Source organism: Tachyglossus aculeatus, chromosome 2 (genome assembly GCF_015852505.1).
Source record: "Tachyglossus aculeatus isolate mTacAcu1 chromosome 2, mTacAcu1.pri, whole genome shotgun sequence".
NCBI classification, from domain to species: Eukaryota; Metazoa; Chordata; class Mammalia; order Monotremata; family Tachyglossidae; genus Tachyglossus; species Tachyglossus aculeatus.
Window position 1 is genome coordinate 14475852 of NC_052067.1, and position 18428 is coordinate 14494279.

Genomic DNA, 18428 nt, shown 5'->3' on the forward strand with positions numbered 1-18428 from the left:
GTTATAGCTGTAACACTACCTCAACGTCCATTTTTCTCGAAACCCTCTTTAAAATTAGTCTCCTTCCTTTCCAAGAAACGTACAGTATTTTTAGATCTTCATTGGGTTTAAACAGAAAATGTAGTTTTTTCTTTCTCCTTTCTCTCTCTCTCCCCCGCTCTTTCTCTTATTGTGCTCTGACAAGCTACTCCCAGGAAGCTCAGACTATTCAGTGTTTTCTGGGGTCATACAAGTTGTGTGACAGAAGAAGTGGACAACAATTTGCTCCACCACAAACCAGTGTATGTATTCCCTGGGCCTCTGGAACATTAGATTGTCAAGTCTCCTGCCTATGCATGCCATACGTGTTTATAAATAATGAGACAGCACCCCAGGACTAAAGCGACTCAGGAACACAGCCAGAACTAATCGTGTTATTAAAAATAGACTGCCGTTGCAAAGATGCAGTGCAGTGCTGAAATTCAAGTTCCTTTCTGCTTATATCCAAAATATGACTACTTCTGATTAAAGGCAGAACGAAAGTCTGAAAAACTCCATCTTATCAATTAAAACCCAACCATTCTACTCCTTATTTTCAGTAATCCAAGAGCTCAAAGAGTTGGAAAAAAAAACTCACCGTAAATATTATTTACTAGCAAGACTGCTGATATGCACATTTCTGTTTATGTTTAAAAACAATATTCAAATATCTTGGATAGATTTTTGAAATTATTACAAATGAATAGTATGCTGTTACTATTTACGGAAATGCATACTAATGGCAATAAAGAAAAACTGTAAGTGTAGGAATTACAGTTAATATGTTAAACCAAACATATTAACAAAATAAATAGAATAGATATGTACAAGGAAATTAAATAAATAAATATAAATAAATAGAGTAATAAATATGTACAAACATATATACATATATACAGTTAAGGAGATTACTGCTTTTGGCAATTGGGTATAGATGGCAACGAATACTATTTTGTGTCATATAGAGCTCACTTTGCTACTAACAATAATGAAAATTGAAACGATTTAAATTTTAAAATGATATTAAAATAACTAAATGATTATTGAACTGATGTGAGACCACAATAAAGCACCTCACTAATTTCATGTCTTGAGAAGTGATCCTCAATTCCACTCTGAATTTTTCATGAGGAAGACCATTCTTCTGTGGTTACGCATAATCCAACATCAATATATATACACTTATCTACCAATAACACCAGGAAACTGTAAGAGGCAGTATGACTAACAAACAAACTAATTAATACTATATCGAGCTTAAAGCTTCTCAAGGTTACGTTCCCAAGAAAAAGTAACAGGTTTGATATGACATGACTATGGAAATACACTAATCTGAATAAATGCATTAAAAGAAACACAAAAAAAGTGTTCTCAACTAAGCCTCCCAAAAGACTACATCGAGTTCATTAATACATCACTTCTGTGAAATAAGCAACTAATTCAATTAGCTCTCCTTTCACCGATATAACAACTAAAGCAATCAAATTTCTTTAATCAATCACTCAATCGTATTTATTGAGCGCTTACTGTGTGCAGAGCACTGTACTAAGCACTTGGGAAGTACAAGTTGGCAACATATAGAGACAGTCCCTACCCAACAGTGGGCTCACGGTCTAGAAGGGGGAGACAGAGAACAAAACCAAACATATTAACAAAATAAAATAAATAGAATAGATATGTACAAGTAAAATAGAGTAATAAATATGTACAAATATATACATATATACAGTTAAGGAGATAACTGATGCGTAGAAAAAGTTGGCAGTTCAATATTCACTTGGGTACTCTTTCAGTTAGTTTGAATGTAAAAATTTAGAAACTTTTCTTATCTTTCATTTATATAAGGAAAATTGAATATTGTCTAGCTTCTTCAATACGGACAACACCCAAAATAAATCCATTCATCGGAAAAATTCTGGCCAACTTTTGAAAATCTAACAAGTTTATCTTTTTTTTAATGTATTTGTTAAGCGCTTACTTTGTGCTGAGCACTGTGCTATGCACTGGAAAGATAACAAGCTAATAGGGTTGGACGCAGTCCATGTCCTGAATGGGGCTCATAGTATTAATCCTATTTTATAGATGAGGTAACAGCGAAGATAAGTGACTTTGCCCAAGGTCACCTGGCAGACAAGTGGCACAGCCAGGATTAGAACCCAGGTTCTTCTGACTTCCAGGCTCATGGTCTATCCACTAAGCATCACTGCTTTGACTTTGTCTAATAAATACATAAACTTTTGGAGGGTGGGGACCATGTCTTTCACATATATTCTCATAATAATAACGATGACGGCATTTGTTAAGCGCTTACTATGTGCAAAGCACTGTTCTAAGCACTGGGAAGGATACAAGGTGATCGGGTTGTCCCACGTGGGGCTCACAGTCTTAATCCCCATATTACAGATGAGGTACGTGAGGCACAGAGAAGTTAAGTGACTTGCCCAAAGTCACACAGCTGAAAGTGGCGGAGCCGGTATTAGAACCCATGACCTCTGACTCCCAAGCCCGGGCTCTTTCCAATCAATCAATCAGTCAATCGTATTTATTGAGCGCTTACTGTGTGCAGAGCACTGTACTAAGCACTTGGGAAGTACAAGTTGGCAACATATAGAGACAGTCCCTACCCAACAGTGGGCTCACAGTCTAAAAGGGGGAGACAGAGAACAAAACCATACTAAAAAAATAAAATAAATAGAATAGATATGTACAGGTAAAATAGAGTAATAAATATGTACAAACATATATCCATATATACAGGTGCTGTGGGGAAGGGAAGGAGGTAAGATGGGGGGATGGAGAGGGGGACGAGGGGGAGAGGAAGGAAGGGGCTCAGTCTGGGAAGGCCCCCACTGAGCCCCGCTGCTTCCCAAATGCTCTCATGCTGTGCAGCACCTAAAATGCTGTAAGCACTCAACTGAAAGTAGCTGATAAACTGAAATTCATTTCTGTGTACTAAGCGGGAAGCGAGGAAAGTGTACCACAGGGCACTATTACAAAAAGGCAATGTTATAAGGCAATCTAGGCTGAAAGGAATGTTCGTATGGGGGTTGTCCATGAGTCAGAGTTTGTCTCGGCCGGGAGAATGATGCAAGAGAGGGAAAGAACATAAGAGGGTTTTATTAGTTGAAAACCGCTCCTTGAGGGTGCTATTTGAGTTTGAGGAGCTTGCCTCTTCCAGAAGGCGAAGTGAGGCAAGACGACCTCAAGTTTGGAGGTTTAGCTGTGGAGACATGTGTCCTAAAAATCTGCCCCGGTAAGAGTTTCTCTGGAATACCAAACAAGAAGCAGCATGGCCTAGTGAACACAGTCCATGCCTCACATGGAGCTCACGGTCTCAATCTTCATTTTACAGATGAGGTAACTGAGGCACTGAGAAGTTAATAATAATAATAATAATAATAATAATAATAATAATAATAATGGCATTTATTAAGCGCTATGTGCAAAGCACTGTTCTAAGTGCTGGGGAGGTTACAAGGTGATCAGGTTGTCCCACGGGGGACTCACAGTCTCAATCCCCATTTTACAGATGAGGTAACTGAGGCCCAGAGAAGTGAAGTGACTTGCCTAAAGTCACACAGCCGACAGTTGGCAGAGCCGGGATTTGAACCCATGACCTCTGACTCCAAAGCCCGGGCTCTTTCTGTTGAGCCATGCTGCTTCTCCAACAGCAGATAATTGGTGGAACCGGGATTAAAACCCAGTTCCTCCTGACTCCCAAGCCCGTGCTCTACCCATTAGGCAACGCTGACTCTGTCATCCAATGAGGAAACTGCCATCCCTTTCAATCAATCAATCAATCGTATTTATTGAGTGTTTACTGTGTGCAGAGCACTGTACTAAGCGCTTGGGAAGTACAAGTCGGCAACACATAGAGACAGTCCCGACCCAACAGCGGGCTCACAGTCTGGAAGACTTTCAATACAGAGCCTCCAAAACCAGAGAATACCAATTAAAATAATCTCCGCTTATAATTACAAATAGTTTGTTACAATGTTTTTTTTTTTCCAATCGATGGATTTTAGGATTAGAATGAAATAATTAAATGTGGAGAAACTGAGGCAATTACTTACCCTGTATCATATCATCAGAAACCAAATCCGCTACTGTCTTTCATGTTTGAACACGCCATTACTGACGGTGAGATTTTACCTCAATAATATTGAGTATTTACTGTGTACAGAACACTATACTCAGTACATGAGAGGAGAAGTAAAAAACAAGGTTTCTGCCCCTCAAGAAATGTTTAATCTAATGGGGAAGAAAAGGGGACATAAAGGACTAAACAAAATAAAAAATAAAAGTAAAGGAATAAATATGTGGAGTCCATAATTTGATATAAGTATACGTGTTACAGGTGGCTAAAGAGAAAATCTCTATCAGTATAGGACACACTCATATATCCTCAACAATTTCATAAACCATTGTTGAGATTAGCACACCCAAGATTGCTACTAAGAGTTGGGGGCTGTGTTTCTTGCAAGAACCTGAACATGTCAGCATTTAAAACTAAGAAAGCATCCCAGAAACTAAGATATAATTTAAATAAACTGAATTATTTCACTGGATTGCCCTTTAACAGACTCTTCATAGTCTGACTTCAAAGGAGGTATTCGTAAGCGCCTTTTCAGCATGCAAAATAGACAACAGCCCTCTTTTCAATTAATTTAGCGCATAATTGAGTACCTATTGTGTTCCGAACACTATCTTTAACGCCTGTGTACATTAAGAACTATTATTACGGTATTTAAGTGCCTACTATGTGCCAGGCACTGTACTAAGCGCTAGGATGGATACAAGCATATCAAGCCGAACACAGCCCCACTTGGGGCTCACAGTCTCAATTCCCATTTTACAGATGAGGTAGCAGACAAGTGGCGGAGGGAGATTAGAAAATGCAGACTGTATCCCTGCCCCCAAGGTGTTTAGGACAAATACATTTTATGATAGGAGAAAGATACACCCATTTTAAAAGTTATTTTAAGTTAAGGCTATATTTTATAGACAGGAGAGCCCCTAGGTAGGGTGGGGGGCTTAGGACAAGTAAGCCAGTGTGGGGTGGGGTACAGTTTGGGAGGCGGGGGTGGGGGGAAGGCGAGAAAAAGGAGAAGTTCCTTTCTCTTCCCCTGCCAACGGACAAACCAAGACTCACAAAAGATACTCCACTGTCCCCCATTACCCTGAACCAAGAAGGGCTTCGGATAGCTCCACTGGGGAAATCAATCCGTCGTATTTATTGAGCACTTACTGTGCGCAGAGCACTGTACTAAGCATTTGGGAGCGTAAAATGCTTGGGAGAGTACAATACTACGCAGTTGGTAATAATACGAATGATTATGGTATTTGTTAAGCGCTTCCTATGCGTAAAGCACTGTTCTCAGCACTGGGGAGGTTACAAGGTGATCAGGTTGTCCCACGGGGTGCTCACAGTCTTAATCCCCATTTTACAGATGACGGAACTGAGGCCCAGAGAAGTTAAGTGGCTTCCCCAAGGTCACACAGCAGACAAGTGGAAGAGCCGGCATTAGAACCCACGTCCTCCGACTCCCAAGCCCGTGCTCTTTCCAGTAAGCCACACAGCCTCTAGGGGATGGTAGACCCGTTCCCTGCCCACAACGAGCTTATGGTCTAGGGGGCGAGGTAGATATGACTATAAATAAGTTACGGGTAGGTATGTAAGTGCCTTGGGGCTGAGGGTAGGGTGAATATAAGCAGCTTTCAAATCTCCATCTTGGCAACTTTCATATCTCCACCTCAGTACTTGAGTCTTCTTAAAGCTTCTGTTTGAGGACAGGAAACATTCCCCCGATCCTTGCATATCATTAGGCTTATTATTACATGTTGCCAACTTGTACTTCCCAAGTGCTTAGTACAGTGCTCTGCACACAGTAAGCACTCAATAAATACGATTGATTGATTGATTAGGCTGTTTTGTCTGCTGCTACTGCCTCCTAACAGTCCACTACTCTTCCACTTACTACGGCTCCGCAACATTTGCTCTCTCCACCCTGCTTACATATACTCCATTTATTCTTGCAATTACTCAGACTTCCTGCTAGCAGCCATTCTCCTCCTATGTCATTCCATGAGCACTGTTTCAGGGTTGGTGACCTAATAACCTTCCAATACATCCAATCTTTGGATCTGATTTTCAACCAGGCTTCCAGGTGACACTTAGGAAATCGAGATGTGGAATGAACTTTCTCTGACAGGACCGGGGCCAGCCACATCACAGGCTGGACATCTTCACGGCTTTGGAAACCTTCAACTGGAAATGAAGCTCACTGTCCTGTCTGTGCCAACCTCACGTGGGACACGCTGCCCTTCTTAATTGAGTTTTCTACCTCAGCCATGTCAGTTCACTGCTAGATGGCAGAAATCAGGGATGGGATTAAGCGTCTATCCTGGTGGTGAAAATCTCTGACGGTGTAAAGTTCTCTGGTGCAAACTCACAGATAACCTCAGTTTTCCTCAGGCTTACTGTCTATCCTTAGTATTGCACTGACTCTATAAAGTGTTTCATAATCATCTTCATGCAATAATAATGATTCATTCATTTCATCGTAATTATTGAGTGTTTACTGTCTGCAAAGCACTGTACTAAGTGCTTTGGAGAGTACACTATAACAATAAACAGACACATTTCCTGCCCACAAGACCCTTACATGATAGCATCTACTAAGTCCTTACTATGGGCTAAGCACTGTATCAAGCACTGGGGTAGATATAATATAGGCAGATGAGACGCAGACCCTGTCCCACAAGAGGAAGGGAGAACAAGTATTTTATCCCCATTCTACAGAGAAAGAAGCTGAGGCCCAGGGAAGTTAAGTGATTTGCCCAGGGTCACACAGCAGACAAGTGGCAGAACTTGATTTCCTGACTCTCAGTCCTCTGTTCTTTCCTCATGCACGTCTTCGCTGTTTATGCCTCCAGCCCATAGCCATCGGCATAATGCAGCTCCTAGATAATGAACTCAATCAATGGCATTGAACTCAAAGACCTTCAGTGATCCTCAGAGTCTGCAGAGTTGGAAGAGTCTCTCCACGAAACAGAAATGTAGTCTGACTACCTTCAAGATGCCCGGTCACATCTTTTAGCACTTGGGACAGTGCTTGGCACATAGTAAGCACTTAACGAATGCCATCATTATTATTCAAGCATGGCAACAAAGATTTCATAAGACTGGACTTAATATTCAGCCCTGATTTATTCAGTGGCAATAAGGAAAGGGTAACACTGACTCCATCAGCCATGACAGCATGGAGCCCAGGAAACTTCCCTGAACAAATTTGGAAGAGTACTTAGAAATAATCTGCAAATGGTTTTTCCCTCTTCCTCCTATCTGTAATGTATTTTAGGATCTATCTCCCCAGCTAGACTGTAAACTCCTCGAGGGCAGGGATCAGGCTTACTAATTCTATTGTTTTCTCCCAAGTGCTTAGAACAGTGTACACAGCAGGACCTCAATAAATACTACATTAACTGATTAATAAGAGATCTAAAACCTGGCCCACAAGTTTTACATATTAACATCTTATAAAAATTGTGGCAACTGTGGTATTTGTTAAGCGCTTACTATATGTCACCGCTGAGATTGATACAAGCAAATAGGGTTGGACACAGTCCCTGTCCCTCATAGGTTCACAGTCTTAATCCCCATTTTCCAGAGGTGGTAACTGAAGCACAGAGAAGTGAAATGACTTGCCCAGAATCACACAGCAGACGAGTGGGGAAGTTGGGGCTAAAACCCAGGTCCTCTGGCCCCCAGGTCCTTCTAACACCCAAGTCCATGCTCTATCCACTAGTTCATGCTGCATTTGGAAGTTAAATTTTAAAAGGTACTGGACTTATGTGTATTATTCCCACTAAACTAATGGGATACTGAATGCATTCTAAACATTTAAAATAAAAAGTGATTAGCTTTTAACAGTTCCAAGAGATGTAAAGTCTTATTTACCACCTAACATACGAAGCACTTATTTTTTACGGGATTCAACATAAGACAAATTGCTTAAACTAACGTAAAAGTACTGTGGAAAACATACTCTTCCATATGAGCTATACAATATGTATACAGACAGGATTCAAGAGTGCTTAAGTGCTGGAAATTGCTGAAAATCAAATAAGTTAAAAAGAGAATTTAATCATTATGTCACGCAAAACATTTTAAAATGAAATCAAGTTCTTTTTGTGTATGATCATATCCATACTGTACTGAACCTTTAACACTATCAATAATTAATTTTAAAAGCATGACAGTTCAACATGAAGCAGACTGATGGGAATTGGCGAGCTTTAATAAAAAAATGAACTCTAGCTTGTATATTTTATTAAGCAAGAAGCATTTTAAAAATATGCCACAGATGATTTCCTTAGTAGTGAGATCTACACTGCAAAGATAATCAGAAATAATACTGAAATTGATGACCATAATAGACTTTGAGCCCACTGTTGGGTAGGGACTGTATATGTTGCCAACTTGTACTTCCAAAGTGCTTAGTACAGTGCTCTGCACACAGTAAGCGCTCAATAAATACGATTGATTGATTGATTGATTGAAAAGGCCTTGCATATATCTAAAATACCACAACTGTAAGCGCACACAGTTGGTCATGATTAAGGTAGGCTCCTTTCAGACCATTTCCCACGTTAGGGAACCGTTAGTGTGTTTTAGTGGAAAGAGCTCAGGCTTGGGAGTCAGAGGACTTGGGTTCTAATCCCGGCTCTGCCACTTGTCTGCTGAGCGACCTTGGGCAAACCACTTAACTTCTCTGTGCCTCAGGCACCTCATCTGTAAAATAGGGATTAAGACTGAGCTCCCCATGTGGGACAACCTGATTACCTTGTACCTACCCTGGAGCTTAGAACAGTGCTTGGCACATAGTAAGTGCTTAACAAATACCATAATTATTATTATTTTAATGATCATGTTGTTTTATTTTTATAAGTTATATTGTCCTATACACAATTTTTGAAGGAAAAAAATGTTACATTGATAATCCTGACACAGAAGCAGCGTGGCTCAGTGGAAAGAGCATGGGCTTGGGAGCCAGAGGTTCTAATCCCGGCTCCGTCACATGTCAGCTGCGTGACTTTGGGCAAGTCACTTAACTTCTCTGGGCCTCAGTCACCTCATCTGTAAAATGGGGATTAAGACTGTGAGCCCCACGTGGGACAACCTGATCACCTTGTAAACCTCCCCCTCCATTGCTTAGAACAGTGCTTCGCATACAGTAAGCGCTTAACAAATGCCATCATTATTATTATTATTATTATGTTTCAAACTTGGTTAAAAAAAAATCATGAAATCTTTTATGATTAGTTAAAAACCAAGATAAGGCTTCAATGGCATGGGTTAAGGAGGCATGCGGCCGATTCATACAAGCTATACCTAAAAAACGTATCCCTAAAACAAAAACACTGCCTAAGGTACAAATTACAATTCTCACAAATAATAAAAATTTATATTTCAATTCAGCCCAATCTGACACCATAAACACAGTGACCAATCAGAGTCTATGATCAGGTCACCTATATTGCATATAGTGGCTGGCATATTGTTTGCACTCCACATTTATTCCATGATGAGATGCTGCTGCTAAAGGAGGAAACTGAGACAGAAGTTCTGTAAGTCTTCCAGTAAAAATGACAATACTAAGCACGAACAAAAAAAACCAACAGGACTTGCTTTTTTTTGTTTCGACAGAGCTATTTTCTTTTTTTTTGCAAATGTCTTTAAAAATTCATTCAAAGCGTGGGGAAAAAAATCTGCTTTCCTACTTTCAGTCCCTTTCTCTCAATTAGCAAACGTTAGGGATTGTAGCCAATTGCTTATACTGGCAAAGCTGCGCGAGTTTTTCATACCTCGGACTGTCTTTGGTAATCTTCCTGGAAAGATTGCAAAGTGTCCCCTGAATGCAAGAAAAAAAGATCTCCCAGGGCACTGAGTTACACGAACAGAAGGTGAACATAATTTAACAGAAGCTCGGCAATTGTGTTGAATAATGGTTACTGCAATCATCATACCTTTAATTGGATCAGGATTTTAGATCCACAATGCTATAAGGCATGTCAAACGCGCAAGAGAAAACTATAACGGGAATGAAGTGAAGGCACCACATGGAGCAATCTGCTCAAGTAAGCCGACTCCTCAGATCTGTAGCTCTAAATTCTGGGACAATCCCAGCCTGCAATTGCTGCTGCTGGAAATCCCGAGTCCTTCCTTAAAGAGTGAACAGGGATAGTCAAGGGCGACAAATAATGGATTTGTCCAAAAAAATGGGGAGGACCCCCTGTATGATGTACCGTAACTTCTCATTTTGGCACCACAATTACAGGAAGCTCCGAAAATTAAAGGACGTCTCCACTCTTGCACCATAAAGCGTATTTGTGGGATCACGGGAATTTTGCCAAAACCAGTTCACAGTACAAATACTTTGGTATTCGTGTTGAACAAATTAAAGCTACCATTTTAACCATGCTGGGCCCCAGCTAAACCGGCTGTAGGACAGGGAGTCTAGAGGCAGCCAAGCCCAAGTGCGGGGGGCTATTGTGGGCTGAGCCTACCTTCCCCCTACTGAGTAAGGAACGCTACTCAGACCGGCAAACGGCTCATTGCTGCAGGGAAGAGTCACTTGAGACGGTGGCAAGGGACTTCATTCAAAGCAAAGATGAGGAAAGACAGGAGGGGGGGGACAGAGAAGAGAAGGGGGGGCAGAGGAGGGAAGGGGGAGAGAGAAGGGGAGAGAGAAGGGGAGAGAGAGGTGGGAGAGAGGGGGAGAGGGGGAGAGAGGGGGAGAGAAAAGGAGAGAGAGAAGGGGAGAGAGAAGGGGGAGAGAGGGGAGAAGAGAGAAGGGGAAAGAGGGGAGAGAGATCGTGGGAGAGAGGGAGAGAGAAAAAAGTGGGGGAGAGAGAAGGGGGAACGAAGGAGGGGAGGGGGAGAGGAGAGGGGGAGAGAGAGAAGGGGGAGAGAGAGAAGGGGGGAGAGAGAGAAGGGGGAGAGAGAGAAGGGGGAGAGAGCAGGGGAGAGGAAAGAGGGGGAGGGAGAGAAGAGGGGGAGGGAGAAAAGAGAGGGAGGGAGAAAAGAGAGGGAGGGAGAAAAGAGAGGGAGGGAGAAAAGAGGGGAAGGGAGAAAGGAGGGGAGGGAGAAAGGAGGGGAGGGAGAAAGGAGGGGAGGGAGAAAGGAGGGGGAGAGAGAAAAGGGGGGGAGAGAGAAAAGGGGGGGAGAGAGAAAAGGGGGAGAGAAGAGATGGGGGAGAGAAGAGATGGGGGAGAGAAGAGATGGGGGAGAGAAGAGAGGGGGGAGAGAGAAGAGGGGGGAGAGAAGAGGGGGAGAGAGAAGAGGGGGTTGAGAGAAGAGGGGGTGAGTGAAGAGGGGGAGAGAGAAGAGGGGGAGAGAGAAGAGGGGGAGAGAAGAGGGGGGTGAGAGAAGGAAGGGGGAAGGGGAAGAGGGGGAAGGGGAAGAGGAGGAAGGGGAAGAGGGGGGAAGGGAAGGGGGGAAGGGGAAAAGAGGAGGAAGGGGGAAGGGGAAGAGAGGAAGAAGGGGAAGAGAGAAAGAAGAGGAGAGAAAGAAGAGGAAGAGAGAAGGAAGGGGAAGGGGGGGAGGGAAGGGGAAGACAGGGTAGAACTAGAACTAGAGAGGGTAAGGGCACAGAGCCAGAAGAGGAGAAAGGCGGGAGAAAAGAGGGGAGGGGAGGAGAGAGAGGCGAGCGGCGGGCCGGCTTGGGCAGCCCAGGGGACAGCCGGCGGCCGGGGAACGGGAGGGGAGGGCAGGGGAGGGGCGGCCCAGGCAGCGGGGGCCCCGGGGCCCGGGGATGACGGGGGGGGGCGGGGGGGGGGGGGTCCCCGGGGGGGACGCGGCGGGCTCCGGGGACCTACACACACACTCTCTCCCCTTCCTTCATTCCATCGTATTTACTGAGCGCTCACTGTGTGCACAGCACTGGGCTAAGCGCTTGGGAAGTGGAAAGAGCCCGGCCTTAGGAGTCAGAGGCCCTGGGTTCTAATCCCGGCTCCGCCACTTATCAGTTATGTGACTTTGGCCAAGTCATTTCACTTCTCTGTGCCTCAGTTCCCTCGTCTGTAAAACAGGGGTGAAGCCTGTGAGCCCCACGTGGGACATCCTAATTATCTTGTATCTACCTCACCGCTTAGAACAGTGTTTGACACATAAGAGCTTAACAAATGCCATCATTATTATTCTTCTTCTCTGGGCCTCAGTGACCTCATCTGTAAAACGGGGATGAAGACTGTGAGCCCCCCGTAGGACAACCTGATGACCTTGTATCCCCCCAGCGCTTAGAACAGTGCTTGACACACAGTAACCGCTTAACAAATGCCATCGTCATTATTCTTCTTCTCTGGGCCTCAGTGACCTCATCTGTAAAACGGGGATGAAGACTGTGAGCCCCCCGTGGGACAACCTGATGACCTTGTATCCCCCCAGCACTTAGAACAGTGCTTGACACACAGTAATAATAATAATAATAATAATAATGGCATTTATTAAGCACTTACTATGTGCAAAGCACTGTTCTAAGCACTGGAAGCGCTTAACAAATGCCATCATTCTTCTTCTTCTTCTCTGGGCCTCAGTGACCTCATCTGTAAAACGGGGATGAAGACTGTGAGCCCCCCGTGGGACAACCTGATTACCTTGTATCCCCCCAGCACTTAGAACAGTGCTTGACACACAGTAATAATAATAATGGCATTTATTAAGCGCTTACTATGTGCAAAGCACTGTTCTAAGCGCTGGAAGCACTTCACAAATGCCATCATTCTTCTTCTTCTTCTCTGGGCCTCAGTGACCTCATCTGTAAAACGGGGATGAAGACTGTGAGCCCCCCGTGGGACAACCTGATTACCTTGTATCCCCCTCAGCGCTCAGAACAGTGCCAAGGAAGTGCCAGGGCTGTGAGCCCGCTGTTGGGTAGGGACCGTCTCCCCCCTCACCCCCCTGCCTTACCTCCTTCCCCTCTCCACAGAACCTGCATATATGCATATATGTTTGTACGGATTTATTACTCTATTTTCCTATTTATTTTATTTGTACATATTTATTCTATTTTGTTAATATGTTTTGTTTCGTTCTCTGTCTCCCCCTTCCTTCATTCATTCATTTAATCGTATTTATTGAGCGCTTACTGTGTGCAGAGCACTGGACTAAGCATTTGGGAAGTACAAGTTGGCAACATAGAGACTGTCCCTCCCCTTCTAGACTGTGAGCCCACTGTTGGGTAGGGACCGTCTATGTTGCCAACTTGTACTTCCCAAACGCTTAGTCCAGTGCTCTGCTCCCAGTAAGCGCTCAGTAAATACGATTGAATGAATGAATGAATGCTCGGCACCTAGTAAGCGCTTTAACAAATGCCATTATCATTATTGTTCATTCATTCAATCGTATTTATTGAGCCCTTACGTATGAGCCCACTGTTGGGTAGGGACCATCGCTCTATGTTGCCAACTTGTACTTCCGAAGCACTTAGTACAGTGCTCTGCACACAGTAAGCGCTCAATAAATACGATTGAATGAATGAATTCCTCTATTTATCTATTTATTTTATTGGTACATATTTATTCTATTTATTTTATTTTGCTAATATGTTTTGTTTTTGTTGTCTGTCTCCCCCTACTAGACTGAGCCCGTTGTTGGGTAGGGACCGTCTGTCTACGTTGCCAACTTGCCCTTCCCAAGCGCTTAGTACAGTGCTCTGCACACAGTAAGCGCTCAATAAATATGATTGAATGAATGAATGAATGCTCAGCACCTAGTAAGTGCTTTAACAAATGCCATTATCACTGTTCATTCATTCATTCAATCGCATTTATTGAGCGCTTACTGTGTGCGGAGCACTGGACTAAGCGCTTGGGAAGGACAAGTTGGCAACATCGAGAGACGGTCCCTGCCCAACAGTGGGCTCACAGTCATTCATTCAATTGTATTTATTGAGCGCTTACTGTGTTCAGAGCACTGTCCTAAGCGCTTGGGAAGTCCAAGTTGGCAACATAGAGAGACAGTCCCTACCCAACAGTGGGCTCACAGTCATTCACTCATTCATTCAATCATATTTATTGAGTGCTTACTGTGTGCAGAGCACTGGACTAAGTGCTTGGGAAGGACAAGTAGGACGGTCCTAACCCAACAGTGGGCTCACAGTCATTCATTAAATCGCATTTACTAAGCGCTTACTGTGTGCAGAGCACTGTACTAAGCGCTTGGGAAGTACAAGTTGGCAACACAGGGAGACGGTCCCTACCCAGCAGTGGGTTCACAGTCATTCATTCAATCATATTTATTGAGCGCTTACTGTGTGCAGAGCACTGGACTAATCGCTTGGGAAGTCCAAGTTGGCAACATATATTCATTCATTCATTCAATCGTATTTACTGAGCACTTACTGTGTGCAGAGCACTGGACTAAGCGCTTGAGAAGGACAAGTTGGCAACATAGGGAGACGGTCCCTACCCAGCAGTGTGCTCACAGTCATTCATTCATTCAATTGTATTTATTGAGTGCTTACTGTGTGCAGAGCACTGTCCTAAGCGCTTGGGAAGTCCAAGTTGGCAACATAGAGAGACAGTCCCTACCCAGGAGTGGGCTCACAGTCATTCATTCATTCATTCAATTGTATTTATTGAGCACTAACTGTGTACAGAGCACTGGACTAAGCGTTTGGGAAGGACAAGTTAGGAACATAGAGAGACGGTCCCTGCCCAGCAGTGGGCTCACAGTCATTCATTCAATCGTATTTACTGAGCGCTTACTGTGTGCGGAGCACTGGACTAAGCGCTTGGGAAGGACAAGTTGGCAACATATATTCATTCATTCAATCGTATTTATTGTGTGTGGAGCACTGTACTAAGCGCTTGGGAAGGACAAATTGGCAACATAGGGAGACGGTCCCTACCCAAGAGTGGGCTCACAGTCATTCATTCAATCGTATTTACTGAGTGCTTACTGTGTGTGGAGCCCTGGACTAATCGCTTGGGAAGTCCAAGTTGGCAACATATATTCATTCATTCATTCAATCGTATTTACTGTGTGCGGAGCACTGTACTAAGCGCTTGGGAAGGTCAAATTGGCAACATAGGGAGACGGTCCCTACCCAAGAGTGGGCTCACAGTCATTCATTCAATCGTATTTACTGAGCACTTACTGTGTGCAGAGCACTGTACTATGCGCTTGGGAGGTACAAGTTGGCGACATACATTCATTCATTCAATCGCATTTATTGAGCGCTTACTGTGTACTAAGCACTTGGGAAGTACAAATTGTCAACATAGAGAGATGCTCCCTACCGAACAGTGGGCCCACAGTCATTCATTCAATCGTATGTATTGAGCGCTTACTGTGTGCGGAGCACTGTACTAAGCGCTTGGGAAGTCCAAGCTGGCAACATATAGTCATTCATTCAATCAATCGTATGTACTGAGCGCTTACTGTGTGCAGAGCACTGGACTAAGCGCTTGGGAGGTACAAGTTGGCAACATATATTCATTCATTCATTCAATCGTATTTACTGGGCGCTTACTGTGTGCGGAGCACTGGACTAAGCGCTTGGGAAGGACAAGTTGGCAACATAGAGAGAAGGTCCCTCCCCACCGGCGGGCTGTTTTGTTCCAAATGGGCCGCAACTTTGTCGGGGCAGCGGGCCCCGGCCTGCCGCCGCCCAACGGCCGCCGCCCGCCCGCTTGCCGTTACCCGGAGCCGTTACTCAATCAACCAATCAATCAATCGTATTTATTGAGCGCTTACTGTGTGCAGAGCACTGTCCTAAGCGCTCGGGAAGTCCAAGTTGGCAACATAGAGAGACAGTCCCTACCCAACAGCGGACTCACAGTCTAGAAGGGGGAGACCCCCCTCCTTCCTCTCCCCCTCGTCCCCCTCTCCATCCCTCCCCCGTCTTACCTCCTTCCCTTCCCCACAGCGCCTGTATATATGTTTGTACAGGTTTATTACTCTATTTATTTATTTATTTTACTTGTACATATCTATTCTATTTATTTTATTTTGTTAGTATGTTTGGTTTTGTTCTCTGTCTCCCCCTTCTAGACTGTGAGCCCACTGTTGGGTAGGGACTGTCTCTAGATGTTGCCAATTTGTACTTCCCAAGCGCTTAGTACAGTGCTCTGCACATAGTAAGCGCTCAATAAATACGATTGATTGATTGATTGATTGTTGGGTAGGGACTGTCTCTCTATGTTGCCAGCTTGGACTTCCCAAGCGCTTAGTACAGTGCTCTGCACACAGTAAGCGCTCAACAAGTACGATTGATTGAGACAAGAGAACAAAACCAAACATATTAACAAAATGAAGTAAATAGAATAGATATGTACAAGTAAAATAAATAAAATAATAAATATGTACAAACACATACATATATACAGGTATATCAATCAATCAATCGTATTTATTGAGCGCTTACTATGTGCAGAGCACTGGACTGAGCGCTTGGGAAGTAAAAGTTGGCAACATATAGAGGCGGTCCCTACCCAACAGTGGGCTCACAGTCTAGAAGGGGGAGACAGAGAACAAAACCAAACATATTAACAAAATGAAGTAAATAGAATAGATATGCACAAGTAAAATGAATACAGTAATAAATATGTACAAACATATACTTATATACAGGTATATCAATCAATCGTATTTATTGAGCGCTTACTGTGTGCAGAGCACTGGACTAAGCGCTTGGGAAGTCCAAGCTGGCAACATAGAGAGACGGTCTCCACCCAACAGTGGGCTCACAGTCTAGAAGGGGGAGGCAGAGAACAAAACCAAACATACTAACAAAATGAAATAAATAGAATAGATATGCACAAGTAAAATAAATAGAGTAATAAACAAGTACAAACATACATACAGGTATATCAATCAATCAATCGTATTTATTGAGCGCTTACTGTGTGCAGAGCCCTGGACTAAGCGCTTGGGAAGTCCAAGTTGGCAACATCGAGATACAGTCCCTACCCAACAGTGGGCTCACAGTCTAGAAGGGGGAGGCAGAGAACAAAACCAAACATACTAACAAAATGAAATAAATAGAATCGACATGTACAAGTAAAATAAATGAATAAATAGAGTAACAAATATGTACAAACATATATACAGGTATATATATAAATAATATATATAATATATTTATATATATATAAATAGAGTAACAAATATGTACAAACATATATACAGGTATATATATATAAATAATATATATAATATATTTATATATATAAATAGAGTAACAAATATGTACAAACATATATACAGGTATATATATATAAATAATATATATAATATATTTATATATATAAATAGAGTAACAAATATGTACAAACATATATACAGGTATATATATATAAATAATATATATAATATATTTATATATATAAATAGAGTAACAAATATGTACAAACATATACACAGGCATATATATATAAATAATATATATATAATATATTTATATATATAGAGTAACAAATATGTACAAACATATATACAGGTATATATATACAAATAGTATATATATTTATATATAAATAGAGTAACAAATATGTACAAACATATATATAGGTATATATATACAAATAATATATATAATATATTTATATATATAGAGTAACAAATACGTACAAACATATATACAGGTGTATATATAGATATATATAAATAATATATATAATATATTTATATAAATAGAGTAACAAATATGTACAAACATATATACAGGCATATATAGATATATATATAGATAGATATAGATATATATATACTGGGAGCCCAAGGGAAAGTTGCGGTGGGTCGGACTCACCGCGGCGGTTCCTCGGATCCTCCGCCGGCCTCCGCCGGCCTCCGCCCCGCTCCGCGCCCCGCGCCCCAACTGCCGCCCGTCACCCCCTCTGACGGGCACCGCCACCGGCCCAGCCCCGCTCAGCCAATCAGCACCGCCCCTCCCGCTCCCGCCCAATCGGCGCCGCGCGGGGGCGGGACCGCAGCTACGGCTCCTCCAATAGGAGCCCGCCTCGGGACGGTGGGCGGGGCCGAGGAGCGCGACGACGGGAGGCGGGGAAAAAACTCCTTCTGGGGGCGTGGCTAAGGGCGATGGGCGTGGTCGTCATGGAAATAAGGGGGGTGATTGATGGGCGCGGCGGCTGTCATTCATTCATTCATTCATTCATTCATTCAATCGTATTTATCGATCATCATCATCATCATCAATCGTATTTATTGAGCGCTTACTATGTGCTGAGCACTGTACTAAGCGCTTGGGAAGTACAAATTGGCAACATATAGAGACAGTCCCTACCCAACAATCAATCAATCAATCAATCATATTTATTGAGCGCTTACTATGTGCAGAGCACTGCACTAAGCGCTTGGGAAGTACAAATGGGCAACATCTAGAGAC

At 43.0% G+C, this 18428-nt stretch overlaps 1 protein-coding gene across 2 annotated transcripts in view; it reads right to left on the bottom strand.

The window, feature by feature from the left end:
* FAM126A (family with sequence similarity 126 member A) overlaps window positions 1–17865 on the bottom strand; it is a 115416-nt gene extending 97551 nt beyond the window's left edge. For both annotated transcript variants that reach the window (XM_038761274.1, XM_038761290.1), the window contains exon 1: window positions 17832–17865. The gene's annotated coding sequence lies outside the window, so the exon portion shown is untranslated. The remainder of the gene's footprint in view (window positions 1–17831) is intronic.
* Window positions 17866–18428: the final 563 nt, after the last annotated feature.